The sequence below is a fragment of the Pelophylax lessonae genome (genome assembly GCF_965119305.1).
Source record: "Pelophylax lessonae genome assembly, chromosome: 2".
NCBI lineage: Eukaryota > Metazoa > Chordata > Amphibia > Anura > Ranidae > Pelophylax > Pelophylax lessonae.
The window spans coordinates 383,124,334-383,144,215 of record NC_138769.1 but is presented as its reverse complement, the minus strand read 5'-3'; the positions used below and the strand labels follow the sequence as shown (position 1 = coordinate 383,144,215).

The following is a 19,882-nucleotide window of genomic DNA, read 5'->3' as shown; positions in this document are numbered from 1 at the left end:
GAACCCCCAGCCAGGGCCAAGGCCAGGACAGCAGGACGCAGGTAGGAATCACGATTTGCTACTATTACTTCAATCACATGTACCGTTCTGTAAGACTGCCCGAAACACCATTACCGATGTGTCCTCTGCAGTGGCTGAGATGAGGGAATTTGACCTCCTGACCTTTGCCCTGGATTCTTTTGCATTATTCCATGATTAGCAGTGCCCTGAGTTTTCCTGCAAAGAGTGGAGATTTGTTGCCTGATTTTATATGGTTAAGGTGAGAGGCCAATTTGCATGGTTGTGGGCGTTTGCACACTGAAGATCACCTGTGTTACCTATCAGGATTTCACCACTTTTTTTCCTCACATGTGGGCTGCTTGCATGGACTTTGCTATATTTTCATGTTAAAGATTATTTAAGCTCTGCACTATTTGTTTTATGTTTGCTTTGCTGGTTTTGTTCATTGGACCTGAGTGTAGAGCTGCTATTGATAGGTTTTAATTAAGCGCTGATATATTGTCTTTCATTTCTACGAATATGGACTGTTTAATGTCTTTGAATTGATTTCAGCATGCATGGAGCACTTTGCAGTACATCAACTTTCACTGCATGTGAACTGTTAAATGAGTTTGCATTGGTTTCAGCATGTGCAAAGTGCTCCATACATGCTGAAATTAATGCAAACTCATTAAACAGTTCACAGTCAGTGAAAGTTCATGTACTACAACCTGTTCCAAGCTCTAACCAGTTCTGGACCGGAAGGTTTTCCCCCTTAATGACCAGGCCCTATTTTTTGCGATTCTGCACTGCGTTACTTTAACAGACAATTGCATGGTCCTGCAACACTGTACCCAAATAAATTTGATGTCCCTTTTCCTTTTTTTTCCTACCAACAGAGCTTTCTTTTGGTGGCATTTGATCACCTGTGCGATTTGTATTTATTGCACTATAAGCAAAAAAAAGAGCGACAATTCTGAAAAAAAAAACAGGAACTGGTGTGGCCTTGACAGGAAGGGGTGGGTCGTAGTTAAATTAGGGGGTGCACGAGATTAGTCCGGCCTAGGGCAGCACAAAACCTAAATACACCCCTGGTGGGCGGTCCATATTAGATACCATCCGGGAGCATGGGCCGGTGGGCTTCTGGTGCATGGCGAGCCCTACCCGCGTCATCATGCATGTCACAGGGACGGGACGGCGCTATGCTCTGATCGCTCAGGGGGGCATCAATATGGTGATGAGGACTCTAGGACGCTAACATGTGGGACTCCCACCCACTTTAGGGGAGACCCTGAGCACACTATATAGAGGCAATGAGACAACACCAATGGGAAGAGACCATTTCCCTACTTGTGATGCCAGGATGCAGGCTTGGAGAGCAGGAATAACTGGCTGCATATGAATTGGAGTCTACAATTATAATATCACAGAGATTACCGCCTACACCATCTTCTACCCTCCCTACGTCAATTATTACAATATTGAATAAGAAACTATAGGGGTTTGAGTTTAAATCTATCTGGGGTCCCCTGGCTTCCCGAGACTGCTACCCTTCTTCCACCTATCCGTCACGTCCAACAAAAGTTTAGTGGGGTACTTTCTACTATCAATCTTAGCCCCAGTGCGCATTTGACTAAAGAGGCCCCAGTGCGCATTTGACCCCCTTATCCTGGTTTTCTGAGGTCCCTTTTTCCATCCTCTCCGCTACCATCTATGGGGATTATGAGCTATCATTGCTTAAATGGTACCTGCATGATTCTTCTTGTTTTTACCTTTTTTTGACCGGTGTTGAGCTATGTTCTTTTGAGGACACTAAGTACTGCATATGACCCTATTTGTCACCTTGGGAGCTGTATCCTGCTATATAGATTGATGAATGTGCTAATACGATTTTTCATCTTGTAGACCGTAGTTACGCCATTTGCAAATAAATCCTTGAGGAAGAAGCCAAATCACTCCAAAATAAGTCGGATTTGACAATGCAAAATATGTTTTCTATAAACATCAGATAGAAGCATTTTATCAAATGTACTGTATTGTTGACAATTACATACTTTTTTAAATTTTTGTATATCACTTTTAAACTATTGAACTTTGAATTTAATGCAAACATTGAACACTCTTGTATGCTCCTAAAGTCCCATCATGAAGGGGGAAAAAATTGTGTTTTTTCCTATCCACCATATCATCTGCACCATCTGAGAAGATTTTATTGCTGTCTGTGTCCTCGTTAGGGAGATTCACCCTCTCTATTTGTCCTGTTTACCATTATCATAGAAAGTAAAAGAAGAAAAATCATCAATTTTGGGTTATCCCCAGAAAAGTATTAGAAGGGAAATCTTCCAACGGGGGCACTAGTTCTGGTGACCTGGGGGTCCCCAAGGGATTCCCTTAATTTGCAGGGATTTCCTCTCACTTCCTGTTTGGCTATGGGACAGGAAGTGAAGGGAAATATTTGCAATGGGACACAGATGGAGAAAAGAAATCTCCCAGGGATTATAACCCTCCATTACTCTATTCAAAATTTAAAAAAAGTTTTGCCTATAGTTCTACTGTGTAACCACCTTTGTTGAGGAAAAAAAACACAATCCTCTATGGTCAATGTACATTGCAAGGATTTTAATAAACGTTGCAGAAAATTCCTACCTTTGGTGCTCTGAAGAAATACAGTAGCGGTTTGTTTCACTGTGCCCCTTGCACACCGATTCTGAATGGGAGGGACTGGTTAAGCTGGTGCATGCTCTTTTAAAATATTCTAATCAGGAAAGAATGCAGTGTTTGCATTAATTTAGAAGCATTTAGCCCTTGGGAAGTATCTCACCAAAACTGACATTTCTGTTGCAGTGGGTGCCTAAACTTTGACTAGTAGCTTAGTGCAGATTTCAGAGAAAATCAGTGAGCCAATCACACAAGCAGGAAATTACATTTCTGGGGGCTCTTTGTGCACCAACATTGTACAGAAGATTGAATGGGAAGGTAATTTTTAATAACAACAAGTTACAACATAGCTCTTTTAGCAATGACATACTGTATGTTATATCATTAATTTTATTTTTACAAAAGTGAAGTTACTCTTCAACACTGTTAGTGATTTTAGAGACCTGTAACTAATACTAAATACAGTATTTCTGGCTAATTCTCCAGTTTGTACTTTTGCTGTTCCCTATCAAATTCTTGTTTTATTCTTATTCTGGGGACAGCCTGAGGAATGAAACAAAAATGTAGAGCTGAGCTAGAACAAAATCCCTCTGCTTTCAGATTCATAGCTATCATCTTGCCACTGCTGCAAGCAGGACCTGTTTCATCCCTGTTCATTGTATTGAAACAGAAATCTATCTCTCATCTTTATTTTCTGTGTGTTGCAACCCGGGCACTTATCTGCTCCAATTTTTTCAGCCACTTCTTTGCAGGTTATCTTACTTTTTAATAAAACGGGAAATTATTTTACCAAGGGCCTACATTTATCTGAAATTATCTGAATTCACCTGCCATCCAACACTTCAGTATTGGGAACAAAGGTATCCTCTAAATAGAAGGCCAATGCAAGCATCTTGTTCAAAACTGAATGCTTACAATATAGTAGTTAGGTTTTTCCCATTTAGAAGAATGCAGATTACTAGTGGTAGTGTTTCATACAGCAACCAATCATAATTCAGAGTATAAATTATATCGTACCCAGAAGCACGCCTGTATTCATTGGTTCCTAAAGAAAACACCTTAGGGTGACCATAGGAGTTTATTAAATAATTACAGAGGTAATGCTGACTGCCAAAGGGCTGTTCTGGACCCAACACAGGCAGGGGAGGACTGGGAAGGGGGGCAGGGTGGCAATCGCCCCCTGTGCTACTCTGATGCCGGGTAAAAAGGCTGCACTCCGGGCTGGATTAATGTAGGGGCCAGACACTGTACACAGCTGCCGTTCGCCGCTACACAATGTTATATTTGCAGAGCTGCATCAGAGCAGTATGAGTGTGCAGAGTGCGCTCCTGCACCCGGCCAGCACAATACTAACACAGTCACTTCCCTGTCAGGCAAAATGATCTCTGCCTGACAGGCGCTTCCTAGGCCACTCGAGAGCAGCAGAAATACTGTTTTTCAAGCTTCCTAGGCCCCTCCTGACATGGATGTCATGTATTTTTGTTAAACCTCCTTTGTTGCTATTAACATTAAGTTATGTTACCACATTGCATCATGTTTGTCTTGCTTCATAACTTCAATATCCGTTATAAAGCCAGGTGGGCATGGATGGTGAGCTGATTCGGTGATTCAATGGGCCATTTGACTGGACTTGCCCGCCAGGCCTAAGGCTGCCAGCCCTCCCCTGAGCACTGGCCATTACATTCTTACTCCTGCACAGGATACAATTACCATAACAAACCACCCTTTTAAAAGCACTAGAAAAGTGGCACCCTGCAGCTGGATGTACGTCACCCACACTATCCTTTAGTACATTATGTTTGGGGACCCGCTTTTTTGAGTACCTGAATGTCGACGCTGACTTTCTTTCATGTAAGTGCCTTTGAATAAAATTTGCTTTTACTTAATACTTTCCTGACCTGACGCCCTTGTTTTTCCTTTATCTAGAATATTTTATTATTTCAGGAAAAGTAAATTCCTTAGCAGAGCCCCCTTCCTATTTGCACATCATAGCCCTCTGCTCTTCATTTTTGATAGAATTCTCAATTATAGTATCTAGCTATAGACTAGTGTGTGTGTGTGTGTGTGTGTGTGTGTGTGTGTGTGTGTGTGTGTGTGTGTGTATATATATATATATATATATATACTGTATATACAATACTTATTTACCTAAGAGAAGTTGTTTTAGAGCCGGTTCACACTGCCGCGACCACTAAAGTCGCCTCATAAGGGGCGACTTCTAGCGTGACTTACGCGAGACGACTTTGGCCAATCAGAATATGATGTGTTGTGACCTAATTTTCCTCTCCTTTTTTTTTCTTTTGCTGGCATTTATCGGGCATTTTTTGGGCGTCTTTGGAGGCAGGCATGTCTTTAGTGTCTGGGGGGTCTAAAAAGTGTACCTGTGAAGTTTCAGCTCTGTAGCATGTCCAGAACCCCCAAAAAAATTGCATTTTTCTTATAATTTTTATTAGAACATGAATACAACTTCTCTGCACCCGGCGTTTTTTCTTGCAGGCATTTATCGGGCATTTTTGGCGGCAGGCATGACTTTTTTTAGATTTAGTGTCTGTGGGGTCTAAAAAGTGTCCTTGTGAATTTTCATCTCTGTAGCATGTCCAGAACCCCCAAAAAATTAGCATTTTTCTTATAATTATTAATACAGCAGTGTGGCGGATTCTGTACACCTTGCCTATTTATTGCAGGCATTTATCGGGCATTTTTGGAGGCAGGCATGACTTTTTTTGGATTTAGTGTCTGGGGGGTCCAAAAAATGTACCTGTGAAGTTTCAGCTCAGTAGCATGTCCAGAACCCCCCAAAAATTAGCATTTTTCTTATAATTTCTATTAGAACATTAATACGGCTTCTCTCCACCTGGCTTTTTTTCTTGCAGGCATTTATCGGGCATTTTTGGAGGCAGGCATGACTTTTTTTTGGATTTAGTGTCTGGGGGGTCTAAAGTGTACCTGTGAAGATTCAGCTCTGTAGCATGTCCAGAACCCACACTGAACCCACTGAACCCACACTGCTGTATTAATAATTATAAGAAAAATGCTTTTTTTTCTGGTTTTTCATTTATCGGGCAAAAAATGCCCGATAAATGCCTGCAATGAAAAAAGCCAGGTGGAGAGAAGCCGTATTAATGTTCTAAAAAAAATTATAAGAAAAATGATAATTTTTGGGGGTTCTGGACATGCTACAGAGCTGAAACTTCACAGGTACACTTTTTAGACCCGTATTAATGTTCTAATAAAAATGATAAGAAAAATGCTCTTTTTTTCTTGTTCAATACCATTTTTATGGAAAGTCGGATCACAAGTCGCTTCAATTAAGATAAGGAGGCGACTCCCATTGAAGTGTATGGGACAAGTCGGATCACAAGTCGCCTCAAAGTAGTACAGGACCCTTTTCTGAAGTCGGAGTGACTTCAGTAGTGCCAATTAAGACGGAACTGATTGATTAACATGGCTTTTGTTATGTCAAGCGACCTGGGGCGACACAAGTCGCCTCATAGGTCGCCCTAGTGTTGTGTGTATGTGGGTGTTTGTTTTTTTATTCCATTAGAAATGTATACATTCAAACATTGAAAATACTGTATGTTGAGGCAAGTACATACATGATCATAGGTTAGTAAATGACACATATAAACATATGAACATGCAAAAACAAAAAGAAAGAGTCAGAATTCCTCTAGAATAGTTCAAGAAATATGATGGCGTGTAATTGGTCTGGCACTGCAAACATTCAGATCTTGACTGCAGGTTTCTGTTTGCATAGACAATCGTGATCAGATGGACTGTTTGTATTATAATTAGACTGATCAAATCTATCTGGGTATGCTACAGTGGCTTGACTGCTCTCCACTGCTAGTTCTGGATCCGTGTTCACTCTACCACTGAATTTCTTTCTTCTATTTTCATCTGGTAATCCAGCCAGCAAGTCTGTTTTTTTCACCATACAAACTTTGCAGCAGAATGTATCAGTTTACATGGATGAGACAAACCACTTAACACTGGCAGGGGTGATTAAAATGATCAGCTTTTATTTATTCATGCAAACCCTTTATCCCAGTTTGCTATAACTGATTATAAAGTGTGAGCTAGAGTTTGGCTTTAATTTGTTAGTGGTCCTAAGTCTGCTAATACATCTAACACTAGCCCCCTTCCCCGCCGAACTGACAATGCTGCCGCCCCTCCTATGCTCATTCCTCCACAGTTGTGTCTCACTAATATTGAAGGTGTGTTACTGGCCAGATCACCAGATGAAAGCAGAGGGAGAGAGAAGCCAAAGAAAAGAAAACTGATGCAACTACCACATTTAATGATTGAAAAGCTGCAATATATTACATGTCTGGTTTTCAGGTTTAATACTGTACTGCTTTAAGCCTAGGTTCACACTGAGGGCGGGTTTGAAATCTTGAAACCCGCATGTCGGTGCGAGTTCAGGGGCAATTTGACAGACATCTGTGCGGGTTCCTGCACTGATGTCTATTGAAATCACCCCCAAAGTTGCCAAAAGTAGTGCAGAAACTACTTTTGGGAATCGGTGTTGCGCCGCAAAGTCGTCATCACACCGATTCGGACGGTGACATTGCCGGCAATAGGCTCCGATTTGACATACGATTAGACATGTCAAATCACATGTCAAATCGGCCTGATGTGAACGGGGGCTGAGTGCATCAGTGGTCATACTCTCCAATTATCAAACTTAAACCAGCGGGTTCCATAGGAAACAAGGAGTAAGATGGAAAGGGGAGGAGGGACATGGTATGGGGGAAGGAAGAGGGATTTCAAAATGTTATTTTTTTAGTATGTACATTCCCTTTAAATACCTCTGAGACGAATCTTCACAAAATAAGCTTGTTTACAGAGAGTAGAGGTTGTATACTCAAGACTGTTCAAAAGTGTTCAGGGTCGCTCCGCACTTTCAGCCAAGATGGAGGCACAAGGCAGCAAAATGTATATTTATATGCAACATCAGTGGTAATGTAGATGAAGGAAAGGAACGAACCTCATGGAGCTTCAATATTTCTATATGAAAACAGAAATGTGAAATGGGAATCAATATTTATTGCAGATGGACTGAAGGAAAACAATTCAAATAGGTTAAACAGTGGAATCATTTTCATCTAATATAACCTACCAGACACAATTTGTGATTAAAGTTGACAAAGATATACTTTACTCTCTAACTGCAGGGCTGATTATATCTCTATAACCCAGTGTTTCTCAACCTTTTTACAGCCAAGGCACCCTTTAAAATTATGCATTAGGCACCCTTTAAAATTGGGGCACCCCATTATAAAATGTAAAAAACTCAACTAAAAGGTTTACATAAGCCAGCAACATCCACACACCCAACATTAGAGTTTATAAAGTGCCTGGGCAGTTTTTGGAATAAGAGGAAGATATGGTGGAATGGCGATAAAATGCATATTGACCTTCTTTTTAATTAAATTGTATTTTCACTGCATCTGAGCACCACAAACTAAAATTGCTATTTAATTTGTTTTTATTATTCAAAGCAAACTCCCCCATCCATCATTGTCTTTGTGCTTTATTTTGCCGAGAAATCGCTTTGAAAATCACCCCCTAGCATTTCTGGCTGTGGCCATCTTGAGTAAGGGCATATGATTCATGTAGCATTTACTTCCTGCCCTTTGCTCAAGTATGCATACAAGAGAGTGTGATTAGGAGAAAACCCCTCCTCCTCCCCTCCCCTCCTGAAGACTCCTGGGATATATGACATAATTTGCCTAGGCAAGAAACCAGGAAGTAACTGAAGAAATGTAAAAAAAAAAAAAAGTTTTAAACAAGCAAATAGGATATACAGTAAAACCTTGGTTTGAGAGTAACTTGGTTTGAGAGCGCTTTGCAAGACAAGCAAATTTTTAAAATAAATTTTGACTTGATATACAAGCGATGTCTTGATATACAAGTAGCGTCATGTCACAACTGGGTATAAAAGAGAAGAGAGGTGCCTCTAAGTGTAGCTATATTGTTACATTTAATGAAGGTTCAATATTTAGCAGCTCACATGGTTGATGATTAAGAGGCACATCTAAGTATGCAGGCATCCGGGGTAAAGCTGTCCACATAGACCATCCTCCTCACTGCCATCTTCATCACACCCTTCCACGCTGCGCTCCACGAGCGATTCAAAGTCTTGCTTTCAGATCACTCTACTGCAGGGTAGTCTTCCCAATCACAATTGCAGACTGACATCGGAGAGAGCCAGTGGTTCAGAAGATGGTCTATGTGGACAGCTTTATCCCGGATGCCTGCATACTTAGATGTGCCTCTTAATCATCAACCATGTGAGTTGAACCTTCATTAAATGTCCCCATACTGCTACACTTAGAGGCGCCTCTCTTCTCTTTTATACCCTGTAGCTCCTGCTGGATTTTGCCATTTGTGGATGGACATTTTTGTTTTCTTTGTATATAGACTATAAACTGAAAGACTTGTGGATAAATGGTTGTGGAACGAATTATCTGAGTTTCCATTATTTCTTATGGGAAAATTTGCTTTGATATAAGAGTGCTTTGGATTACAAGCATGTTTCTGGAACGAATTATGCTCGCAATCCAAGGTTTTACTGTACTTTCCTATCTATTTACTAATGCTAGCAGCACTGAATAATCAATGTTGATTGGGAGAGTGAAGATCCACTTTAGAGGGGGTCACTCTTATCTGGTCAGTGTGCATTAGGTTATGGTCTCACTGGGTGTATATGCATGGTATTGGTGAAGAAAACTTATTGAATCCATCAGAAGAAATTCTTTAGTCTGCAGGTTCACATGGAAAGACTATTCATTATTCAATGACAGATTTATACAAGTGGTTACATACTGTAGAATCATATATTGGTACAATATCGCACTATAATTTTTTTAATGGTTTTTGTGTTGGACTAATTTGGTTTTGAACATAAGCATATGCACTTGAGCACATATTTAGCACACCCAGTTCCCGAATACCATTAGAAAGCAGAGCTTAGCCCCACCAGTGGTTAGGGAATTCAGTGTGTAGAAAGAGTACTCTCATGCATACATTTTTCCTTATTTAAAGCCCCTGGGTTTCTGAAGGTACAGGGTTCAATACTGATCTGAGGTCTAAAGGTGAAGGGTTTGCAGCTGATGTGATGCGTGAAAGCGTTAAAAAGTAAAAAGTGACAAGTATCAGAGACCCCTAACTCTTTATTTTTGCACTTCTTAATTATTATATAATATTTTAATAAGTTTAGCTTGCCATTAGCAATACAACTATGAGTGCATACATTCAAAACAAACTAAAGGCCCGTACACACTATAAGAAAATCGTAAGTAAAATTTCATCAGACGAATGATCTGCCAATTTTTGGATTATTAGTACAGTGCTTTCGACAGCCGATTACGAATTTTCGGACGACAAAAACTGGATGTGCAGGCTATAAAAATTTTATCGTACGTCAACACAACGTCCGATTTTCATTTAACTAGTACATTTTTGGTCCGAAAAAATCATAAGAGCAAGACTAGGCTTGCTCAGAAACCAAAGAACACATACAAAAACAATTCAACACATGACATCACTTCTAAAGTTGAATTCTGTTGTACGAGAATTTTTGTACGAAAGTAACCTTTTCACTTTCGATAGGAGACTAGCATGCAACAAAAAACGGACGAAAGATCGTTCGATAATCTGATTGTGTGTAGGAGGCTTTAGACTAGGGAGCACTAATCTGGCTGCTCTTAGGCCCTGTTCACACCTGAGGGTATTTCAGCTCGTAAAATGCTCATCTCTACAGTCTCAAAACTTCCAAAAAGCAAAATCCTATTCATTTCAAAGGCCCCTGTTCACATATAAGCCTTTTGTCACCTGAAGCAAAACGCCTGAAGCTCAAAAAACGACATGAGCTTCTTTTGTGGCGGATTGCAAGCGTTTTTGTTAGATGTCATAACCTGCCTCCAAACACCTGCAAAAAACACCTGAAATAAAAGCCAGAAAAAAACGCCTGAAAAAGCCAGAAAAAACGCCTGAAAACGATACTCTCAGGTGTGAATGGAGCCTTAATGGCCTTCAGCCGGCTTAAAATATCATAAACGGTACTCCTAACAGTTCTTTCAATCCTTCATGTTAAAACAAGGGTTAGGAGTCCTAAATACATCTAACGTGAACATGCGGCTCAAGCCTGATTGAGACTGCATGAGGCGCTTTTCTGATCCCTTTTATTACAAAGTATTTTACTTCAACCCATTTAATACCACTTTATCAATAGACTGTATGAAAATTCTCCAGGCTCACCAATCTTAAGAATGGAATAGAGATATTCCTAACATATCTGAACATGCTTTGCATGGATTTTCTGTCTCAACTTTACCACTGATATATCTCCAAGAGATAAGCTTTTTCAACTACTTCCTATTTAAAAAGGGCAAAACCTTTCAAAAATGTCAAAAAGTAGATGGAAATATTTTACATTTGGTATGGGCTTGTGATAAAACTAGACCCAGCACTAGAACCAGAATGTTTCCATCCCCAGTGTTTTTAGTTCAGAAGGGTAACTTTTAGATAATTTTTTGGTGATCTGGGTCGAGGTGGTTCCAAAAAAAGTTTTTCACTTACGTCCTCTGACAGACGCAGCCACTTCATAGTTTGCTCACAAATGGGTAATGTGCCACCTACAGGAGTAGACTAGGCAGTGAAACTATTTAGAATTTTTTTCCACTAGACACAATCTTAGGGGCTGTCCCCTTAGACATTACCCCCAGACACATCCAGCTTACTAATCAGTTTCTTGCTGCCGGTTTTGGTACGCAGACTTCGTAATTATGGTCGTCGAGCCTCCCTGGCGGCTGCCTCTGCGGGAAGATCTACTTTCTCAAGGACCAATTTACCATCCCGCTTTATGGTATCTGGCTTTAACGGCGTGGCTGTTGAAAGCCAGGTGTTGAGAGATAGAGGTCTCCCTGATGCCATGATGCCTTGTTGAGGGCTCCAAAGGCTACCACCAGGAAGATTTATCATCGTACCTGGAAGGCGTATATTGCCTGGTGTACGGCAAGGGTTGCATCCTCATTTCTTTTCGGTGGCAAGGGTCTTAGCTTTCTTGCAGAAAGGTATGGAGCAACGTTTGGCTTTGGGCATGCTTAAGGGTCAGGTGTCGACCTTGGCCATTTACTTCCAGCGTCCCATTTGTGAGCAAACTATGAAGTGGCTGCGTCTGTCAGAGGACTCAGAGAAAATAGTTTTATGGTAAGTTCTTACAAAAATTATATTTTTACATTTACTTCACTTTTATGCCAGAAAAACAGTAGTTCTTAATTTGGACCCTGAGCCCTTATACGTCAACATCTGGAAGGGATTACTGGAAACATTTTTGCCCCTTTAGGTCCCTTTTACACTTGTGCGACTTGTCCTGTGACTTGGGACTGCAAAGTCGCATGACAGGTCGTACCCCATGATTTCCAATGAGAACCGTTCATATCTGTGTGACTTCAAGTCGCAGAAACTTCAAAGTAGTTCCTGCACTACTTTGGTCCAATTTAGATGCAACTTGAGGTCCATAGACCTCAAGTTAAACAGGCATTGCTTCACGTCCAATCAATGTTGCGTCAAAATAACGTAAAAATCTTGGGCAAAAAAATTGCGGTAAATTGCGGCCAGGTTGCACAAGTGTGAAAGGGGCCTAAAAGTTTAGCTAATGAGTCCTGTGGGTGCACTATTAGGTTTGAAAAAAAGTAGGGAGAATTGGTCAGTGGTATTAACTTACAGTGGTGATCGAAATTTTGGGCACCCCAGGTAAAAATTTGTATTAATGTGCATAAAGAAGCCAAGGAAAGATGGAAAAATTTTCAAAAGGCATCAAATTACAGATTAGACATTCTTATAAGTCAACAACAGTTAGATTTTATTTCCATCATTTACACTTTCAAAATTACAGAAAACAAAAAAATGGTGTCTGCAAGTTTGGGCACTCTGCAAAGTTAATATCTTGTACTACACCCTTTGGCAAGTATCACAGCTTGTAAACACTTTTTGTAGCCAGCCAAGAGTCTTTCAATTCTGGTTTGAGGTAACTTTGCCCATTCTTCCTTACAAAAGTCTTCCAGTTCTTTGAGATTTCTGGGCTGTCTGTCACGCACTGCTCTTTTAAGGTCTATCCATAGATTTTCAATTATGTTGAGGTCAGGAGATTGTGAAGGCCATGGCAAAACCTTCATTTTACGCCTCTTGATGTAATCCCCCGTGGATTTCGAGGTGTGTTTAGGAACATTATCCATTTGTAGAAGCTATCCTCTCTTTAACTTCAGCTTTTTCACAGATGGCATCAAGTTACCATCCAAAATTTGCTGAAATTTTATTGAATCCATTTTTCCTTCTACTCTTGAGATGTTCCCTGTGCCACTGGCTGCAATACAACCCCAAAGCATGATTGATCCACCCCCATGCTTAACAGTTGGACAGAGGTTCTTTTCATTAAATTCTATGCCCCTTCTTCTCCAAACGTACCTTTGCTCATTCCTGCCAAAAAGTTTGATTTTAACCTCATCGGTCCACAGAACTTGTTTCCAAAATGCATCAGGCTTGTCTATATGTTCATTTGCAAAGTTCAAACCCTGATTTTTGTACCACAACTCCAGTGTCTGCCAGATCTTTCTGGAGGGATCGTGCAGTCAAAACGTAGGTTTTGAATTGTTTTTCTCACAATCCTGCGAGCTGTTCTGTCTGATATTTTTCTTGGTCTTCCAGATCTTGCTTTAACTTCCACCGTTCCTGATGACTGCCATTTCTTAATTACATTCCGAACAGAGGAGATTGACATCCAAAAACGCTTTGCTATCTTCTTATAGCCTTCTCCAGCTTTGTGAGCGTCAACTATTTTCAGTTTCAGTTTACTAGACAACTGCTAGGCATTTAAACCTTTGAGATTGACATCACCTGGTCTTCCCAGACGATGATAGAGAACAATCCATGACAGTGGCAGGTCTCAGCCCTGCAAAGGGGCCAGTGCATGCAATAAATTCTGCAGGATGCCCAAACTTTTGCAGACACCATTTTTTGTTTTCTGTAATTTTGAAAGTGTCAATGATGGAAATAAAATCTATCTTTTGTTGACATATTATAAGAATGTCTAATCTGTAATTTGATGCATTTGGAGATTTTTCCATCTTTCCTTGGCTTCTTTATGCACATTAATATAAATTTTTACCTGGGGTGCCCAAACTTTCGATCACCACTGTATGTGAACATCAGACTTCGGTGTGATCTTTTTCACCCTTATTTTTTTTCTTTATGTATAATCTGTAGCATTTCTGTTTCAGGAAAAACATTCCATTCCTTTCATTTTGACATTAATGCATTTGTATATTGGTTTTATCTCAATATTTTCAGAGCCTCTGTATGACATTAATGATGAACCAGACCTTGCTCAATAAACGTACTCTTAAACGAAAAAAGGGACTACAGCGCTCTATTGTTCACTGGTACAGCAACTGTCTAATGCCTGTAAAAGTGACACTGGGCTAATGTGTAAAAGTTTGCCAACCCCTGTATTAGAAGATAATACAAGCCTACTGAACACATTTGTATCCTTTTAATCTGCTGTATGTGTTTTTAAAAGACTTTTAAACTCTAGTAAAACAAATTTAAAAGTTAAACCCTTCCCCTCTCCCTTCTAATGATATGGGTACTTGGATCTTTGAGCAGTCAGGTTTCAGTCAAAAATCCCGCCAATCGAACATTCCTCTGCAGATTAGCTCTAATGAAAGACAATATAGAAACACCAAAACTTTTTTTTTTTTTTTTACTGGAATTAGTAGTATGTATGCAGACTACATGACATTAACCACTTGCCGACCGCCCGCCGCATATATACTGCACCAGGCTAGCTCGGCTGTGAGAATCGACGTATGGGTACGTTGGTTCGCGGGAGCGGTGCTGGGGGTGAGCGCACGCCGCTAGCGGCGTGCTCCAGCTCCCACTAGGCAGCGAGGATGCCGATTCACGGGGCCAGTGGTCATGATTGCCGCCGGGCACCCGCGATCGCTCCCCGCTGAGAGAGGACAGTCAGCTGTTGTAAACACAGCTAACCGTTCTTCTCTCTGAAATGATCACAGAGCGCCTGTGATCCTTCTATAAAGGATCACAGGTCTCCATGATCATTTCACAAGCCCCCCCCCCAGTTAGAAAACACTCCCCTAGGCTCACAACTAACCCTTTGATCACCCCTAGGTTAACCCCTTCCCTGCCAGTGTCATTATTACAGTAAAAGTGCATATTTTTAGCACTGGTTGCTGTAGTAATGTCACTGCTCCCCCCAAAAGTGTCAAAAATGTCAGTTAGGGGTCTGATCTGTCTGCTGCAATGTTGCAGTCCTGCTAAAAATCGCAGATCACTGCCATTACTAGTAAAAAATAAATAAAAATGACAAATCTTTCCCCTACTTTGTAGACGCGATAACCTTTGAGCAAACCAATGAAAATACGCTTATTGCGTTTTTATTTTACCAAAAATATGTAGCAGAATACAAATTGGCATAAAAGGATGAATAATTTTGATTTTTACATTTTTTGGGGGGGGGGGGGTGTTATATAGCAGAACGTGAAAAAAAAAAAAATTTTTTTCAGAATTGTTGCTCTTTCTTTGTTTATAGCGCAAAAAAAAATTAAAATTGCACAGGTAATCAAATACCACCAAAAGAAAGCTCTATTTGTGGGAGAAAAGGAATTTTTAATTTTAAGGCCTGGTCATTAACCACTTAAGCCCCAGCCCTATTTCGGACACTTTTTGTTCACAAGTTAAAAACAGTATTTTTTCCTAGAAAACTACTTAGAACCCCCAAACATTATATACATTTTTTTAGCAAAGACTCTGGAGAATAAAATGTCGGTCATTGCAATATTTTTTGTCACGCGGTATTTGCGCAGCGGTCTTTAAAACGCCATTTTTTTGGAAAAATTTTGAAAAATCACATTCCACTGCATTTAAAAAATACTAAACAGTAAAGTTAGCCCATTTTTTTTGTATATTGTGAAAGATGATGTCACGCCGAGTAAATAGATACCCAACATGTTACGGTTTAAAATTGCGCCCCCCCCGTGGGACGGCGACAAACTACAGTCAATAGAGATCTCAATAGGCGACGCTTTAAATGTATTTAACGGTTACAAGTTTAGAGTTAGAGTGTAGCTCTTTTTTTAAATTATTGCTCACGCTCTGGCGATCGTGGCGATACCTCACATGTGTGGTTTGAACAGCGATTTCATTTGCAGCTCGACTTCCGTATACGTTTTTTTTGTGCGCAAGCTAACGGTGACGGGGGCGGCTAAATTTTTTTTTTTCCCATTTATTTTATTTTTTTTTTTTAACTTTATTACAGTTTTAAAAAAAAAATAAAAAATCTGATCACTTTTATTGCTGTCACAAGCAATGTAAACATCCCTTGTGACAGAAATATGCAGTGACAGGTACACTTTATGGAGGGATCGAGGGTCTAAAAGACCCTAGACCCCTCCACTACACTTCCCTGTATGCAAAACGTCGAAAACGGCGTTTTTGCATACAGCCGTTTTTTCAAATTTTCCGCCTTTTGCAGCACAGTAACCCGGAAGTGACGTCATGGACGCCACCTCCGGGTTACGTCATCGGAGACCCGATCAAAGCCGTTTCCGGCATTGATCGGGACTCCATCCAGCCGGCGGACGCCGCATCGGTCAGTACCGACGGAAAGCCAACCGTCAGCTCTAAACCACGGTACCGGGATGGTGCCTCTAGCTAGTTTACCGACGTAGGGATATGTTAGTATGCGGTAAGTGGTTAAGGGGGCAAATCCTTCTGGTCCAGAAGTGGTTAAAGAGGAACTGCGGTCTGCTCACATAATTTGTAATAAAAATATTTTTGTCATTTTGAAGCTTTCCTCCAACCACTTTGCATAATATTTTATATATACTGTCATTCTGTACTTGCCACATATGCTGTAGAAGTCTGGCTCAGCCATTTCAACTATGGGCAGCTGAAGCCACTGCCTATTCACTTCCTGGATTTACACAGACAGCGGCACACAGACACATATACAAACAAATATATATACTCACACACACACACACACAAATATATAAACACATAAACACAAGCATTATATATATATATATATATATATATATATATATATATATATATATATATATATATAGTGTGTTGTTATAGTGCTGCACTACCTTTGTATAGAATACTCTCACTTTCTTGCAAAGAGCCTAACGAGGAAAGCAGTGGGTCCAGAGGATCCTGGGTGATGGAGCCCTCGCAGGGTATATCGTCTTAATCCTCCTTACTGCTCTTTCTCTTACTCTCATAGTGTAGTATTTTTAAGTACGATTTTATTAAAATTATATAGTAACTCACATATCAGGTAAAACATCAATCGGTGTCTGTCTCGGTGTGTGTATTTTCTTCCAGTTTGCGTCACTTCCGGGTACGTTCCTGACCTGACCTGCGTGTTACGTCACGTGCGTCGTAGCTTCTTCCGGGGTCCCCGGAAGACAGACGCCGATGATCTTTTACCGGATATGTGTGTTACTATATAATTTTAATAAAATTGTTTTGTATATTTTTAAATTTACCTTTTAAGTCATGGTCTATCTTTACAATCAGTGGTGTTGATTTGCTCCACCAGTCACTTTCACCACCACCTATGTTTGCACCTTATTATGAAATACTAGCACTTTATTACATCATTTGCCGTTTTATAATTCACACCTATTTATGAGTAAGAATTATGTTTATATGAATTTTATGCAGAATTTGTTTTATGCTATTGATTTACCTTTTTTGCACATAAGCAAATCCAGTCACGAATTATTTAATTACATCACCCAGTATTCTATACAAAGGTAAAGCAGCACTATAACAGTACACTATATTCTCAAGGCTAAGGATAAGCTTTAAGTGCTAGCAGCAACTTTTGACACAACTAGTTTATTCACCCTCTTCCCACGCCAGCGCGAGAGACCCTCACTTTTTCACACATATATCTATACATATATCTATTTATTATTATTTATTATATATATATATATATATATATATATATATATACACACACACACACACACACACACACACACGCTTACACCACTGCTTGCCTGCACATTTCTCCTCTCTCAATGAATACTCGTGGATCTATGCAGTCTCCTGTTATCTCCACCCTCATCCAGCCCCCTCCAGCTTTGCAGCTCTCATTGGCTCTCCTTTGACTCACCCCTCTTCCATTACTGGCAAACTCTCACAAGAGTTAGAGAGAGCTGTGCATGATGTCATTAGCTTAGGCTAATGACCAGACAAGAAATGGGAAGTGGACTGTATAAGGTACAGTATTTACTGGCAGAAAAAAAAATTTAATATTCAAAGTATAAACAACAAGGGCAGAGGATTTATTAGATGGAAAGATGAAAAAATGACTGAAGGACAGCTTTAGGCAAAAAGCCCACAGAAAAACCATTTGGAACTTAAAAAATTAGATGATGAAGGGGGAGACAAACTGACAGGTTTGAGTTGAATGAAAAGGTCACTGGTTGAACAATATCCAATACATTGTATTTCAAACAACATGATGTTACATTACAACAACAAAATCAAGACTTGGTTCCCCAGAACAACAGCATACCAACACATGTAATTCTTATGTTAATGAAAGCATGAACACAAGTGGTCTAAGTTTAAGGCAGTGATACAACTGTACATTGACAGCTTAGTCTGGCTTCTTGTATAAACTAAATTATTTAAAGTAGGGATATTTGAATAGGACCTGTCACAAAATAAAATCTGAGAGAATATAATCTGAGAACATATTTTTTATACCAAGTCACAATAGTCGAATTATTCTGCATTCAATTAATACAAAGAAGGTGCTATCAAATATTCTAATGATATATCTGTATGTGTGCTGTGAAAGCAGGAATCTGTTTAATTACAGAATGCAATGTGTGGAGTGGGCTATTAATACATTTGATATTACATTTACAGCTTTGTCATACATAAACACCACATTGTGGGCTCTGCCTTGTTGGCACGTAATGCAGTCGGGTCATTAGTTGTTGCTGCCAGGTCAACTGAAGCGAGACGTGACAGCTTCTCACAGTCACAGCTCCAAGCCCACGTAAACTTCAGAACATGATGATTTCATTACAAACCAAGGAACAGCCAAAACCGAATGCAAGCAGGAAGTACACAACAGTTGGTCTGACATTTTTAATTGGATTTATGTGACTAAGCTGGACTGACAGTTTATAGTTTTACCTTTGACTACTAACTGGACACCTGCTACAAAAAAACTACATACGTTATATATGGTTTAGTAAAAATTATATCATAACAGTTAGGATATTAGAGAAATGCTCTTCAAAAAACATTCTATTAATCAACCAAATTATATTTTCCTGATTATTTTCTTGTTATTTGCAGACATTAATCATTTTCAAAGCTGCTTCTTACTAAACATTCAGTTGGTCTGTGTTATATTATATTAGTATATAACGTTTAAAAAACAAGACCTTAAAAAACAAGACCTATTATTATATATATATATATATATATATATATATATATATATATATATACACACACACACATATACATATATATATATATATATATATATATATATATATATATATATATATATATATATATATATATATATATATATATATATATATATATATATATACACACACACACAGTGCCTTGCAAAAGTATTCGGCCCCCTTGAACTTTGCGACCTTTTGCCACATTTCAGGCTTCAAACATAAAGATATAAAACTGTAATTTTTTGTGAAGAATCAACAAGTGGGATGCAATCATGAAGTGGAAAGAAATGTATTGGAAATTTCAAACTTTGTTAACAAATAAAAAACTGAAAAATTGGGTGGGCGTGCAAAATTATTCAGCCCCTTTACTTGTAGTGCAGCAAACTCTCTCCAGAAGTTCAGTGAGGATCTCTGAATGATCCAATGTTGACCTAAATGACTAATGATGATAAATAGAATCCACCTGTGTGTAATCAAGTCTCCATATAAATGCACCTGCACTGTGATAGTCTCAGAGGTCTGTTTAAAGCGCAGAGAGCATCATGGAGAACAAGGAACACACCAGGCAGGTCCGAGATACTGTTGTGGAGAAGTTTAAAGGCGGATTTGGATACAAAAAGATTTCCCAAGCTATAAACATCCCAAGGAGCACTGTGCAAGCGTTAATATTGAAATGGAAGGAGTATCAGACCACTGCA

The 19,882-nt window shown here is 39.5% G+C and overlaps 1 protein-coding gene across 2 annotated transcripts in view; it reads right to left on the bottom strand.

Moving 5' to 3' along the window:
* Positions 1 to 19,882, bottom strand: part of RASL10B (RAS like family 10 member B) — a 239,410-nt gene that overhangs the window by 43,332 nt on the left and 176,196 nt on the right. Inside the window, exon 2 of one of the 2 annotated variants that reach the window (XM_082246700.1) lies at positions 7,449 to 7,647. The exons of the other annotated variant lie outside the window; for it this stretch is intronic. The gene's annotated coding sequence lies outside the window, so the exon portion shown is untranslated. The remainder of the gene's footprint in view (positions 1 to 7,448; positions 7,648 to 19,882) is intronic. 2 annotated transcript variants of the gene reach the window in all.